Raw genomic sequence first — 13541 nt, 5'->3', positions numbered from 1 at the left:
GCTGAACTGTTTGTTTCCAAACTTTAGGGCTTCATAAACGAGGTAATGGTGCAGATGCACACCAAAAAACAGCATTAATTGTAATTTCCGTTCTATGGGAGCTCACATAGAGTGGTCCTGTTGCACATATATGTGAGTTATGGAGGTCTACTTACATACATTAACTTGTTTTTATGGTCAAAATCCTCCTAGTTGATGTAAATGAGCCGATAGAAATCTCTCCTTACTGACGCTCTCCTCAGCCGCGATGTTTCAGACTGAAATCTCACCCCCAGAAGACAGAGTGTGTTGTGATTGGCCAGCCAGCGTAGAGCCTTCCCACCTGTCTTGTGATTGGCCAGTACCCGGAAGTGGCATAATCAACACACTCTCTCTCAGAAGCGCAGCTCCCCCCTCTGGAACGGTGGATGAACTGCTTCTCATTATCAAAACATTGTTTTAACAGTGTTTAAAAAATAGCTTCTTCACGACTCCCCGCCGCAGTCCCTTTTTTACGACCTTTGACCCGGAGTCAGACCCAGAGTCAGAAGACACTGTCGCTCGTGAAACACCTCCACAACGGACGTTATTCTTCTTCTGCGGTTCAATGTACGCAACCGGATGTGCCCGGACTAGTGCCCGGAGCAGGACGATCTGCTGTTCAGGAGAAATGCTGTTTACGTAACCGGACCAGGTTTTTTCAGAGATCTCTCTGAGCCCGAGATTACAATAAAACACAGCGTTCTCAGCAGTGGCTGAAATGTTTGTTTCCAAACTTTAGGGCTTCATAAACGAGGTAATGGCGCAGGTACACACTAAAAAACAGCATTAATTGTAATTTCCGTTCTATGGGAGCTTTAACATTAATGTAACGTGACCTAGGGCTAATATATATATATATATATATATATATATACAGGTAACAAACAAAACAGGCGCCACGGCTGTTATTATAAAATATTGACGATTTTCCCCATTCCTAATCATACCAATAATACGAGTTCACCACAATCAACTTATTGCCAGTGCTTCTTTTTCATGATGCACGATAATATTACACTTTATATTTGACGAAACACGACGTCATCCAGCAGATATTAAATGCACTACAGCAGTGAGAGGTGAAGAGATAAAATACAATATATTACAAAGGTAAATGGTCTGTATTTATATAGCGCCTTTCTAGTCTCGATGACCACTCGAAGCTGCTTTATTCTACAGTTTTGCCATTCACAGCCATCACGGTCGCCTCTGGTAGTAATCATTAAAAAAAAAGGTACTGAGGTACTGACACACTGTCAGCACTGACTGACAGCACCAGACGCTCCAAGAAAGAGTTTCTGGAAAAACAACCAGTGTTTCACTCTAGTGTGTCCATGTGTGCGTGTGTGGTGGGGAGTGGGGGGGTAGTGGGGGTGGGGAGGGTGGATCGGCAGTACTTGATGTTCATCATCATGAGAACAGTACGCAGATTACTGAGGAATGTCTCTGCAGTTTGCTCTCCCAGGAGCTCACACTGACGACACCCGGTCTCCATCTGTGGACAACACACACACACACACACACACACACACACACACAGACACACACAAACACACACACACACAGAGGGACAGAGTGAGTTTTTAATTTCATGCTGTAACTGTAAAGAAAATACTTAATAAAATAGAAATGTACTTTTAATCTCATAAATCTGCGACTTTATTTCCTCGTATATTTGACACTTTTAATGTCGTGAATCTGCGACTCGGAGCTGTCACTCAAAACTCAGCAGAGAGCTTCCTAAGCCCCGCCCACTCTAAGCCTTGTTTTCTCGTCGATCGATTCGCTCGGCGTGCACAAGTTACAAATCCTTTTGCACCACTTATACCACCTAGCGCGAGGAGAAAAAGCATCTGAAACTCGTAGAAGCAGATTCGAGCACTGTAATACGGATTTGTGTACCTGTAAAAAAGGATTTGTGTACCTGTAATAAGGATTTGTGTTAACAAGGTATATAAAAAAATGTACAACTTCAACTTTACGGTTACACATTTGTGACTTTAGTTTGCGCATGTGAAATCTGCAGTTACATGTGCTTGTGACTTTTGCACCAAATATACCTTCATAGACTAAGCCCAATTTATACTTCTGCGTAAAGTGCTCTGCGTAGGCTACGTAGAGACTCTGCGTCGACGCAGAGACTGTCGAAGAGCCTCTGCGTCGTCTCCGGGTGCACGAAATATTTTTTAAGTGTCCGTCACTCCGTCAAGGGACAACGGAGACGGCAAGAGCTGCGATTGGTCCTCAGGACAGGCCGAGCTAAGCTGCTCTGTGCCGGCTCACAGTGCGCACCCGAGCGTCCACAGAGGCCGAGCTGATCCCCGCCGATAACGCCGCTGCCGAACTATAAATACGTCATATCTTAACACACACAGCACATGTTTAGACCCTAAATGGCAAATTTCTCGCCTCAAATTATCTTAAAACTGCGTTCCGTCACACAGAAAAGTGAGAAACGGCCACTGTTTCAACAACAACAGTCTTTCTCTCTCTTTCTTTCTCGGACGCCATTGCTCACTGTAGCCAGAAGCACAACAACCTTGCGCAGCGACCCCTACTGATCGGGCGGGAAATTGCAGCGAGTGTCCGTCACCACGACGCAGAAGTATAAATGCTCGAGGCGTCTCCGTGGTGACGCAGACGGATAACGCATACGCAGACGGAGAAGTATAATGTGGCCTAACCAGGACAACAAGAGCTCAGGCTTTATCACTTAAGCCCAATTTATACTTCTGCGTAAAGTGCTCTGCGTAGGCTACGTAGAGACTCTGCGTCGACGCAGAGACTGTCGAAGAGCCTCTGCGTCGTCTCCGGGTGCACGAAATATTTTTTAAGTGTCCGTCACTCCGTCAAGGGACAACGGAGACGGCAAGAGCTGCGATTGGTCCTCAGGACAGGCCGAGCTAAGCTGCTCTGTGCCGGCTCACAGTGCGCACCCGAGCGTCCACAGAGGCCGAGCTGATCCCCGCCGATAACGCCGCTGCCGAACTATAAATACGTCATATCTTTACACACACAGCAAATGTTTAGACCCTAAATGGCAAATTTCTCGCCTCAAATTATCTTAAAACTGCGTTCCGTCACACAGAAAAGTGAGAAACGGCCACCGTTTCAACAACAACAGTCTTTCTCTCTCTTTCTTTCTCGGACGCCATTGCTCACTGTAGCCAGAAGCACAACAACCTTGCGCAGCGACCCCTAATGATCGGGCGGGAAATTGCAGCGAGTGTCCGTCACCACGACGCAGAAGTATAAATGCTCGAGGCGTCTCCGTGGTGACGCAGACGGATAACGCATACGCAGACGGAGAAGTATAATGTGGCCTGTTACCAGGACAACAAGAGCTCAGGCTTTATCACTTAGGTTTTAAATAACAGCACATGGGATTTTATCTGTTTATAGCGTGTGCTGTGTTCCTCCTCAAACGTCTGTTTTATATGAGCTTGGCATTCTGGCCCCATCCAGTGATGTAGTCTACCATGGTGCTTTGTGTGTGTGTGTGTAGTGTTTATTTACTAGAGTGGGCTGAACTCGACATGCTCGGGCACAGCACGCCACCAGAGCATAACAGAACCAGGGCGAAACGTGGCTACGAAAATTGTTTACAAAAAAAAAACCCACGTCGCGGGCCATCATCAGTCATGATGTGGAAATATGAAAGTATTTCAATTAGGTGTGTTCTCATGAATCTGTGGGCACACGTTCTTCACCTGGTTGAAGGCCGCTGCCAGTTTCTCCAGGTTCGTGTTGAGTCTGATTCCTCGCCGTTTGCCGACAGTTACCCACTCCTCCCACTCCTCATTGAGGACTTTGATCTCACCAGCAAAACACTTTAAGGTGGAGCTGGGACAAATCTGCTGGAGAGAGACAGAGGTTTTACTGAGGTGATGACATTTGTGTGTGCTTGTGTGTGCATGCATCCTTATTTCACGGTGTGACATACATCAGTACGTCGCTAAATTTTGAGAAAATAAAATTGGCTACATTTTTTGTCCAAAATGTGACAAAAGTCATACGTTATTATGTCGTCCACATTTTGACAAAATAATTGTCTCAAGTTTTTTTGTCCAAAATGTGGGGGAAAAAAGTCATAAGTCGTACGTCGTCCAAATTTTGACCAAAAAAAAATTTGTCAAAAGTTTTGTCCAAAATTTGAAAAAAGTTATATATTAGTATGGCAGCCAAATTTTGAGGAAAACAAATTTGGCCGACATTTTTTGTCCAAAATATGAAAAAATTTGTCAAACATTTAGTGTGTCGTCCAAATTTTGAAAGAAAAAAAAATTGTCTCATTTTTTTGTCCAAAATGTGAAAAAAAAGTCATAACTCGTATGTCGTCCAAATTTTGACAAAAAGTCATACATAAGTATGTCGTGCAAATTCTGAGAGATAACCCTAACCCTAACCCAAATTTTGACAAAAATGTTTCTAATTTTTTTGTCTAGTGTGAAAAAAAGTAATGTCATCCATATTTTGACAAAAAAGTCATGCATTAGTATGTCGTCCACATTTTGACAAAAGAATTGTCGACATTTTTTTTGTCTAAAATGTGGGGGGGGGAGTTGTATGTCGACCAAATTTTGACAAAAAATTGTAAACATTTTTGTCTAAAGTGTGAAAAAAAGTAATATCGTTGACAAAAAAGTCATAAGTCATGTCGTCAAAATGTGAAAAAAAAGTCATACATTAGTGTGTCACCAAATTCTGAGAAAATGAGGGTCTGGGGGGTAATTTGCCAAGCAGCTGACATGGGGCCACAGGCAGAATAACAGTGTTCACTACAGTACACCCATTCATTCACATTCATACAACACCTCTATGCGCTTGTTCCATTACACATCTGTTGGATTTACTCACATGCAGCCGGTACATTCATCAGAAGCAACTCCAGGAGTTATTTGTCTTGCCCCGGAGACACAACAAAAGTTGCAGTGTTTTTAAAGCGATGTCTCCAAAACACTGTCAATTGTTGATTTATGAGATTGCCACATCTATATTCTTGATTCCAGTTTGCCTATCCTCACCATGAGGCCTCACCATGTAAGGTGGCGTAGTTCCATGCTGTCAGATCTTGTGTTTTTAAAATACAGTGTGTTTAACCTTTAGTGAGACGATGTCTTTTGACTAGTTTTTGCGAATTTACTGCATTATTTGTATTAAACGTAAAAACCATTTCGATTCTGAGCGGAAAGTGAAATGACATTTCGTTGAATTCCTAATGAAATGGCGACAGCTGTGTGTCAGAATGTGGGGCCCATTTTTGAATTCAACTCAGTCTTAACTTTCATGACTTGAGTACAGACTTGTACCAATGAGGACTTGACTGCAACACAGGTGCTTACCTCGTAGTCTTGGGGGGTAGGTGTGTACAGTCTGCTGTCCAACCACACCTGTGGGGGGAGACAGAGTTAGACGTAAACATTTATTTAACATGATTTTGTTTTTAGTTGGTGACCCTGGAACTGCAGCCAGCCACGACGAGGTGATTCAGATGACTTGACTTCACTGTTTTGGAGACATGGACATCTTCTCTATGGACAGTCAATAATAGTCAAAACAACATATAGGAGTTGTTGATTGACCTCTGCCTCCTATGGCAAGCCGTATTAACATTTAATAGCTGGACTGGATATGTATTACAGATATCTGTAATTCAATTCTTCCTATCCACAATGTCATTCTTCCCATCCACAATGTCATTCTTTCTAGGACAAATGACATCAATTTTGCCATTCATGTGTATTGGGCTTTCAATTTCAGATATCCACAATGACATTCTTCCTATCCACAATGACATTCTTCCTATCCACAATGTCATTCTTCCCATCCACAATGTAATTCTTTCTAGGACAAATGACATCAATTTTGCCATTCATGTGTATTGGGCTTTTAATTTCAGATATCCACAATGACATTCTTTCTATCCACAATGACATTCTTCCTATCCACAGTGTAATTCTTCCTATCCACAATGTCATTCTTCCTATCCACAAGGTCATTCTTCCTATCCACAATGTCATTCTTCCTATCCAAAATGACATTTTTCCTATCCACAATCCACAATGTCATTCTTCCTTTCCACAATGTCATTCTTCCCATCCACAATGTCTTTCTTTCTAGGACAAATGACATCAATTTTGCCATTCATGTGTATTGGGCTTTCAATTTCAGATATCCACAATGACATTCTTCCTATCCACAATGACATTCTTCCTATCCACAGTGTCATTCTTCCTATCCACAATGTCGTTCTTCCTATCCACAATGTCATTCTTCCTATCCACAATGTCATTCTTCCCATCCACAATGTCATTCTTTCTAGGACAAATGACATAAATTTTGCCATTCATGTGTATTGGGCTTTCAATTTCAGATATTCACAATGACATTCTTCCTATCCACAATGACATTCTTCCTATCCACAGTGTCATTCTTCCTATCCACAATGTCATTCTTCCTATCCACAATGACATTCTTCCTATCCACAATGTCATTCTTCCTATCCACAATGACATTCTTCCTAGGACAAACGACGTCACTTTAGTGCAGTTTCATCACAATAACCGTAAATGTTATTATGACAAGTAACAAGTGGATTGAAGATATCTGCAATGGGAGTTTCTCCGAGTTATCGGAGATATTGAGAATGTTCATTCTAGATAGCCAGAATGTAATTGTGAGCAGAGCAAGTCCGTTCTCCTTGTTGTCTGTGTTTTATTTTAACGATGGCAAACAAATAGTCACCACTTTAGCAACACTTAAGCTCTCCGTCTGTTAACTTCTGAACGCTGCCTCCATCACCAGGCATCAGGTGTGTGCTGCTCCATCACCTGCCCATCGGCTCTTTGACCTGAATAGCCGTTAATCAATAACTACTTTTTAGTCCCACAGGGAAATTAGTCTTTGTCCCTCATAAAGCAACAAATCAACCAATTAAAAACTGCTGCATATAATCAAAACAAACTGTCAGTGTCATTAAATTGTACATGGAAAATGTGGTGCAGCAATAAATCGTTAAAAGCAGCTATTAATCTATCTATTAATTCAACTACCCAAAGTGGTTTGTGGATTCTGAATCACTACTACAGTTTAATATTGCAAGGTTGTCTTCTTCTGACCTCTGAAGTCACATTATCAAAACATTATCTATATGACACTCTATAAAACAAGTGATTATGAGATTGGTCCCACCTTGTTGTTACTTTCACTTCTGGAGACATGCACATATCGCTCGCACTCACTCAGACACGTAAAGTCAGATTGCCAACACATGCTTCTGCACACACTCAGACCTTTGAAAAATAAACCATTGAGTGAGCTATTACTATAAATATGCAGTTATATAACAAATGCAGCAGTGTTCATGTCCCTGAATGGAAAAAAAGAAATGTGAGCAGGATAAAAAATTCAACATGAATTTGCTGATTTTTAAAAAAAGATTTAGTTAATTCATACCAAATCTGGGGCTATTTTGATGAGGCGCTGGACCTGTTTGAAGGTATCCTGAGAACAGGGTCTGCGAGCCGGTTGTGGATTCAGGGCGAGCAGAGAGACAAAACACAGAATGACAATCATGAGAGCTGACCTCCCTCTCCACATGGCAGAGCGTCATCTGCATCACCTGGCCTCTCACACTATGACATCCTCCGAGTGGACAGAACGTGTATTTTTATGTCCAGAAGGTTCACAGCAGTCACGGCTCGGAGGTCTTGATGGGACGGTAATGCATGTCAGGAGTTGACCTCGTGTGCAGTGTAATTCCTGTGAGAGTCCTGTTCCTGAGAGTCAGATCAAGATCAAGCGAGTGCTTTCTTCAGCTGCCAGACCTGGATATTTCTCCCAAAATGTGATGTTAAAGTCCTGACATGAAAAGTTGTGTTAAGTGTGGATGTGTCTTTTCAAAAGGACACAGAAATGTGGCTGCAGAATGCCGTGCTCACTCCAGATTAACAGCTGAATTTAACAAATTGAATTTCCAATGTAGTGGAAACAATCTGGTCTGGATGGAGGGTCAGAGTGACGCTCTCTCAGCCTCTGCGTTTCTTCCTCACAAGGAACCCTAACCCTCTCACATTCCTCTCTGTTGTCCTGTTTTTATACTTTGACTCCTCCCATTCCTCCTCCTCCTTGATTCCACTCTTCGTCATCTCCCACCTCTTTTCTCAAGCTCTTTGAATTCTGCAGTGAGTTCAACGTTGCGTTTTATTCACACAGTATAGAAATAAAAATGCTAAGTAGAACCATATAAGTTTCTTCGGCTTGTCCTCATAGGAGAACCCTTTTTGGATACCTTGAACCCTTTTGGAGGGTTCCACCAAGAACCTGTTTAAAACCCTTTATTCAGGAAAGGGGTTTTAAAGGGTTCTCTGGATCAAAATGGCTCTTACTGGAACCATTATAGTGTTACCAAGAACCCTTGAAAAACCCTTTCTTCGGGAAAGCAAATGGTTCCAGGTAGAACCCCAGCCCTTGTAGAAGGACCCTTTTGGAACCCTTATTTCTAAGAGTGTAGATATAGTGATGATGGTGCACTGGTTATAAAAAACACTGATCTACACTTCCTGACATTTTTAGAGGTTTTCATGGACAGGCCTTTGGAAACGATGTCCACATGTGTGTTCACTTCCTGATCCTCAGCTCTGTTAAACCTGTTGTACCAGAGTCCACTGACATAATCAGTGTTTTATCATTGATAGACCAGAACATCAAAAGCACAAATCACTTAGTTTTGGTTTGTCACCACACACCTTTATTTTTTCATACAGGAAGACTAAGTTCATATTTCCATTTCATCAGGTCCCAAAAACAAGTCAAACAACAAAAGTCCAATCTCGTTACCAACAAAGCGTCACATCTCACTGGTGCTTTTCATCTTACACTTCTACACGTTTCTAATTAGAGTGAATGCTAAGTCGTCATCCACATTATTGTTTTCCATTATTGCTCCATTATTATTTTTGCTCCTCCATCACTTTTCAGTCACAACCTCCTCGAACATTTATTGGGTTTCATTCATCATTTCCATCAGCACAGCAGCAGTGAATACTCAGCGTTCACACAGCATTTTCTGCCGTGGCCAATTCCACTCTTTTGGGTTTTATTGAGTGACAGTGACCTCTTGTGGATGTATAATTATGACAGGGCTGAAGTTCAAAAAAAAAAAAAAAAACAGTTTCCGGAGATTACAGTTAACATATAAAGAGAACAAAGCTGGAGAAAGTCTCGGTCGGATGTGTTCACAATAGCAGAACATGGAGAGGAAGTATGTTTGCCTACTTATTTGTTTTCACAGGCGGTCACTCAGAAACGATCTGGCAGGAGAAATTAGGGAAAATGTCCAGAGTTTGTGCCTCCTCACATACAGTCACTCTCTCTAGACATTTTCAGAAACACATGTGGACTTCAGCGCAGGTCTGGAAGAAGCTATTTGGGAGCTCAGGGCAGACAATAACATTAACTCTTTTAAACCAACAGTAAACTCTGTTTATTTTAAATACAGGTATTCTATATACATTTTAATTTTGTGTTCATCATAACCACGATGACAAACTTCCTCTAACACTAATCATTTTCGTCCAAACCATGACTTTACAACCTGCTGAGTCTCATTTACTTTATGTGGCTCTCTCTCTAACCTGAGAGGTTCAGGTAAAGTGTGTGAACACTCGCTAAAAACCACCGTTTCTTTCGACAGTATTTGGCTTGAAATTTTTTTTGATAAGTCTGACTTTTGACAACATCATCTAGCAAATCTAACAAACAGTTGGCACCAAAAGAAACAATTGAAAAAAAATAACAACAACACAGATATTGGCTTGGTCTGAAGAAGAAAAACAACTTAGCAGACACGTCAGTTCAAACTCACACACACACACACACACACACTCACAAAGGACACTGTGCAAAATACCAACATTATGTTAAGGATATTAAGTGCCAAAGATAATAAGACTAACTTCATAAATAAACAATAAAATAAAAATAATTATAAAAATGATGAAAGATTAATAAAAAAAAAACACTTTTATCACAACTCTTAAAGACTGACCTCAGATAATCAGATAAAAACATGAACAAACAATAATAATACATTAAGTAACTATGATTGCATCAGCACTGGATGGACATTGGACCTTCAAAGTGTCTGTTTGCAGGTTTTCCTCCTCATCTCATTGCATTTGTATGAGGTACTGACAACATTGACTGTGCTTTTGTGTTATCTTTGTGCATGAGACGAGCCGGCACACATCCAGTGTACTCTTACTGCCGTTCCCAAGCCCGGATAAATGGCAGGGTCAGGAAGGACTGTCCTATCTCATGTGGTCACAGGAGACGCATCCAGGATGCAATTTGGTGTGAACGGTTGTCCTTAATGCTGTGCTCATGAGATTGGATCACTGAGGACAGACATTAGTTCCAGATTTGTGCCAGTGCCTCATACAACTACATTTCAAACAGCTGAACTATCCCTTTTAACAGGCTTTTACAAAGAAAAGGTCAGAAAGTAAACTGTGTCCACTGAACAGATGTAAGACCAGTGTTCCCATCCAGATTTCCACATCTTTAAATTATTTACACGCAGCTCTGGACATTCAGGGTTTTGATTCTCACAGAACAAGATCAAAGCTAACTGACATTATTTCCAATGATGGTTTCCGTACAGTAACTCTTGACTCTTTACAGGATTTCCACTGGCATCCACAGTCCCAGGATGAAAAATGCAAACACCTTGATCAGATAGAAACAAAGCTATCTAGCTTTCAAATCAGTGATATTATATTCCCCAGATGTAAACTTGTTCCCAGGTCAGATTACACCATGCTTTGCCATTTAAAAATGTCAATTTTTCAATATGGATTTGTGGGTATTGTTTTAAAAGCTCAAACAGTGGTTCAAGTCCAACAAGTGAATGAATCCAACCTTCAGGACCACTGAGTATGAGCAGCAGTTATATAAACGGCATCTGATGCTTACTTTGTCTCCACAGTCTCAAAGTGCATGTCTTCACTGAAGTCTTCTCCATTTTCATCCCCTCGTCGTTTACGCCTCCTTGTTTTCTTTGGCCATGAAAGACCGAGGCCACCTTTCCTACATCTGATATTTCTAATGAAGTGGGGGAGGAAGGTGGGAGAGTCCATTGATGCTTACTCTCCTCGCCATCTGCCCTTGTCCTGGGCCTCCCCCACTGGCTCCACCTTGCAGTGTTTGGGTCAGGCTCACTTGGGCGGTGCTGAAGGAGGTTATTCTGCCGCTCCCAGCAATCTGGAGATTGACTGTGGTGGCATAGCTGGTCTTCTGGTTCCCTGGTTTCGTGGGAGAGGAAATGGAAAAAGGACAGGGTGATGAACATGAGGGCAAGGGGGAGAGGTTTGAGGATGCAGGCGGTGTTCTGCTGGCGATTTGGACCTGAGGTTGTGGTTGAACTTGGAATGGGTAGTTCTGGTGCTCAAAGGAGGTAGGTGGAGGAGATGTCATGCCTGAGGAGGACAGGGTCAGGCAGGAAGAGGAGAGTTTTTGTTCATGGAGGGGTCGGGCAACATAGGCACAGATGAGCTGGCTACGACAGTTACCCTCTTCTACCTCAGGGTCTCCCCATTCTGTCTGACTGTCTGATGGAGCCGCAGGGTACAGATAAGAATGAGAGAGTGGGGAGAGAGAAGAAGGTGATGAGGCAATGATAGTGGAAACATCACTTGTATCAAGGCCATCAGCCCAATTATATTTGCCGGAAAGTTCTCGTACGTCAGGCCAGGGAACACTGGTGAAATGCTGCCCACCAAGGGTTCCCTTTCCTGATGCAAGCTTACCAGGTGAGAGGGGCGATTGAAGCCCAGCTGGAGGACTGAGGCAGGAGGGTGAGCTGTTGTATGAGGACCATCCACTCCTTGGACTGGTTGGACAAGACTCCTGCTGGTCACAGGGACCTTGACCACTTCCACTTAAAGCAAAGGACCTATGATGGCTCTCTGTCCATGAGCGACGCAGTCCAGTAGAGTTGCTCCGGGCTGGGCTTGGTGGTCTGTCAGCCAAGCTGGAGGAGAAAGACCTATGGAGTGTTTGGGGGGTAGTGGGATGGGGTCGATAAAGGGCGGAGGCTCCGCAGTTTCGCAATTGAACCGAAGAGGAAGCGGGAAAAGAGGCACCCTCCAATGTTGAGGAAGATGAAGGAAATCTAGGTTTATTAGGCTGAGGCGCTGCAACACTATTTGTCCACATGTTTGCTGACACACCAATGGGTGGTTGGGAGAGGACGCGAGGGCTCAGACAAGAGGAGGACGGCACAAATGCTGAACTTGCTGAAGAGGCTGTGGGGAGCTCTAACGTGAGACCAAGTGGATTGTTGGCACTTGCACCTCCTGCCCTTGCACTCCGTGGGTGGGGAGGTTTGTTTGCCATTGGGGAGTTATAATTACGTTGAAGAGGAGGGGAGCAGAGGCGAGTAAATGCAGCCGGGGTCGGGGAAGGTGTCGGGGACTGGACTCGCGAACTGGGCTCAGACGCAGAAAAAGGTTGAGCTACGCGGTTGTGAGACCCCAACCAGAGAGGATCAGGAGTTTTTTGCATCACTACGCCATTCGCACCACCATTGCCTTGTGGCCCGTTCTGTGGACTTCTTGCCCATCCCCCGTTACTAACAGCACCATTAATGAAGCAATTGCTCTTGTTGTTTTCATTGCTGAATGCAGAGGCTAAACCAGTGAACCTATTGTTGTTGTTGTTGTTGTTGTTGTTATTGTTTGAATTCTGTGGTGAGTCACTTTTGGAATGCAGGAATGACAGACGGGGGGAAGAGGAAGAAGACAAAGGGGAGGGGGAGCGATGTGAATGAGAGGAAGGAGGCGATTGAGCAAGTGACATAGAGGGATAAGAGGTCTGGAGAGAGGACGGTGAGCACCTTGGATGTTGGTACCCATCCATCGTGCACCCTAGCTCGACATAAGCAGGTATGCTGCAGCTCTGCTGATTGGATGTGAGTTTTGGGGAGGGGGAGCGCCGTCGTAGATTAGATGAGGGTAAGGGTGGAGTGGAGGAGGGGCTGTGATTTACTGACTTTATGGGTGGGGCTTGTTGCTGGACAGCATTCTGTTTTGCCATACTCTGACTGATGGACTGACTGATACAGGAGGCAGCTAAGGATCTGGTAAAAATAGAAGAAGAGGCAATGGGTGGGGAGCAGAGGGAGGAGGATGGTGTAGGGGAACAAGGAAGACCTGCTCTTGCTGATGAAGGCCTCGCTGAAGAAGAAGAGGTTGGGGTGAAAGTCGTGTGATGTGTAGGAGAGGAGACAGGTGGAGGAGGTCTCACTGAGGACACCCTGCCAGAAGTGGGGGTAGGGGATAAACAAGAAAGAGCCCCAAAGACAGTGTTTGGGGAGGTGAAGCCTTCCACAGATACAGTGGTCGGAGAAAATGCTGGAATAGCCCTGAACGGTGAGGAGCAAGGAGGTGCTTGGAAAGAGTAGGAAGTGGAAGGACAAGCCCTAACAGGAGAAGGAGAGCGGTGTCTGAGCCTTGGACTGA

Source organism: Microchirus variegatus (assembly GCF_963457635.1).
Source record: "Microchirus variegatus genome assembly, chromosome: 3".
Taxonomy (NCBI): Eukaryota; Metazoa; Chordata; class Actinopteri; order Pleuronectiformes; family Soleidae; genus Microchirus; species Microchirus variegatus.
Note: the sequence above shows the minus strand (reverse complement) of the source record.